At 37.2% G+C, this 2775-nt stretch overlaps 1 pseudogene; it reads left to right on the top strand.

The window, feature by feature from the left end:
• Nucleotides 1–1403: 1403 nt before the first annotated feature.
• On the top strand, nucleotides 1404–1782 carry LOC104867754 (annotated as a pseudogene).
• The last annotated feature ends 993 nt before the right edge of the window (nucleotides 1783–2775 follow it).

Below are 2775 nucleotides of genomic sequence, written 5' to 3'. Positions count from 1 at the left end.
CTCTCTCTCTCTCTCTCTCTCTCTCTCTCTCTCTCTCTCTCTCTTCTTGTTTTTCCAGTTTCTTATAAAACCAATAATGGTGCTACAGTATGGTCCAACATGTCTTAGCCTATTATGTGTTGTTATAAAAGAGTATTACAGACTGGGTGATTTATAATGAACAGAACTTTATTGGTTCCTAGGTCACGAGGTTGTGAAGTACAAGATTGAGAAGCCAGAATCTGGAGAGGGCCCTTTTGCCACATCATTCCATGGTGGAAGGACAAAGAAATGGTAAGAGAGACATTAAATTAAAGCCAAATTCCTTTTATAATAAACCCATTCTCACATTTATGGCATTAAGCCATTCTGGTAGTAGAGCCCACATGACCTAATCACTTCTCATTAGGATCCATTTACCAGCGCTGTTACATGAGAAGTAAGATTCTAATACATGTTTTTGAGGGATACATTGAAATCATAGTACAGCAATTGCACTCTTCGACATTTATCCCAGTGAGATGAAAATTTATTTTCACATAAAAACCTATACATAAATGTTCATAACAGCTTTATTCATAATTTCTCCAACTTGGAAACTACCCAGATGTCCTTCAGTGGGTGAACGGTTACACAAACTATAGTGTATAGAATACTAATCAGCAATAAAAATCAATGTACTATTGATGCACACAATTTACATAAACCTCTAAAAAAAGTCAATCCCCAAATTTACACATTGTAAGACTCCACTGATTTAACATTCTTGAAATGAAAAAAATTATATAAACATGCTACTCAATTTAGAAGGAGGCTATGTCCCAATAAACTCATTGCCAGTTGAAAGTGTCATAAGTTGAAAATGTATTTAATATACCTAACCAACTGTGAAATTGTTTTCTCTGGTGATTGCATGGCTATCTGGGAGCTAACTTTTGCTGTCACTGCCTAGTACCATCAGAAATATTATATTACATATTGCTCACCCAGGAAAAGATAAAAATTCAAAAATCAGAGTATTAGTTCTACTAAACACATATCACTTTTACACCATTATAACCTCAAAAGATTTAAATTGAGCCATCACAAATTGGGAACTATTCGTGCATAGAAAACAGACTCCCAGGCTGTCAGGAGTTAAGAATGAGGTAAGGCAGGACAGAAGTGGGTAGCTATAGTAGGATAACATAAGGGATCCTTGTGGTAATAGAAATGTTCTATTTCTACACTATATCAGTGTCAATATCCTTGTTGTGACATTGTACTATAGCTATTCAAGATGTTATTAAGCATGAAGTGCACATGCCCTCTCCCTTGGCCACTTCAGCTGCCTTCTTCTGCCACTCCTGGTGCTGCTTGTGTGCTTCGTGTGAATCTGGTACCTCTTTTGTGAAGCCACAGCTGAGAGGACTTGGGTGCTTACTATGGCTGACGAAAAACCCAAGGTAAGAGTCAAGACTGAAAACAGTGATCATATTAATTTGAAGGTGGTGGGGCAGGATAGTTCTGTGGTGTAGTTTAAGATTAAGAGGGGGTCGGGGATTTAGCTCAGTGGTTCCGCCACCTGCCTCGCAAGTGCAAAGACCCAAGTGCAATCTCCAGTGCCAAAAAAAAAAAAAAAAAGATTAAGAGGTTTACACTACTTAATAAACTAATGAAAGCCTATTGTGAATTACAGGGTTTGTCAATGAGGCAGATCAGATTCCTATTTGACAGAGAGCCGATCAATGAAACAGACAGTTGTAAATACAGGGCGAAGGTACAGTTGGAATGTTCCAGCAGCACACAGGCGGTGTCTACTAAAAAGGAAAACTACAACTCTACTCCAGAACTCTTACAAACCAAGAATACATTCTCAATTAGAAAACTGCAATTTGGTTCTGCTACATCCTGACTACTACAGTACAGTTTCCGCTATTCTTTTATTTACCCTTTCCCATTCCTTTATTGTACACAAAGCCTCTGGTGTATGTGCACAGTCATGCTGCATTTTTAACTAAATGGCCAACATTTTTTGATTCACATCAAATGGAGATGGGATGGAGAGATACTGGTTCTGTGAAATTAATCCCCTCTCTCCATTAGTGCATGCTCATCACCTCTTATCTTTATATTCCAGTAAGTTATTTTGCTATCACTGTTTTTTTATTAAGTTTATTGGTACATTTTAGGTATACAGTACAGTTACATTCATCACTGAGATCTTTTACCTTTACATGACAGGTCTTGGTTCTTATTTTTTCCCCATACCTCTGCCCTCCCTTCAACCCCTCCACCCTCCCTATTTACAAAGACTTTGTTTCCAATTTTTCCTTTTATCATATTTATTCCTTTCACTTCTTTCCTTTCCACTACACCTCACAATTCTTCCTCCCTTTTGGAACTATTCTTCCTATTTCACATCATCAATTATATAATTTGAACCTTATTTACACTTTTAGTTTTTCACACCAAACTATTCGGTATTTACACATGTGTGTCCTATTTATTTCACTTGAGTATGGCCTCAAGGTGCATCTATTTAGCTATAATGACTCTAGTTTTTCATTTTTTATGGATGAGTAGTACTCCATTTTATAGAAAAATCACATCTTCTTTATCCAGTCTCCAACTGATGGGCAAATGGGCTGTTTCCAAGTTTCAGCTATTACAAACTGTGCCACTATAAACATAGTTGCGCATATATCTCTGTGATATGATTCTTTTAATTCTTTTGGAAAGATACCCAGCAGAGTGATGGCTGGGTCAAATGGAACCTCTAATCCCAGCTCTTTGAGGTATCCCCATATTGATTTC

The sequence above is a fragment of the Fukomys damarensis genome, unplaced genomic scaffold (assembly GCF_012274545.1).
Source record: "Fukomys damarensis isolate Sample0158 unplaced genomic scaffold, DMR_v1.0_HiC HiC_scaffold_39, whole genome shotgun sequence".
Lineage (NCBI taxonomy): Eukaryota > Metazoa > Chordata > Mammalia > Rodentia > Bathyergidae > Fukomys > Fukomys damarensis.
Note: the sequence above shows the minus strand (reverse complement) of the source record. Positions and strands in the feature narration are given on the sequence as shown.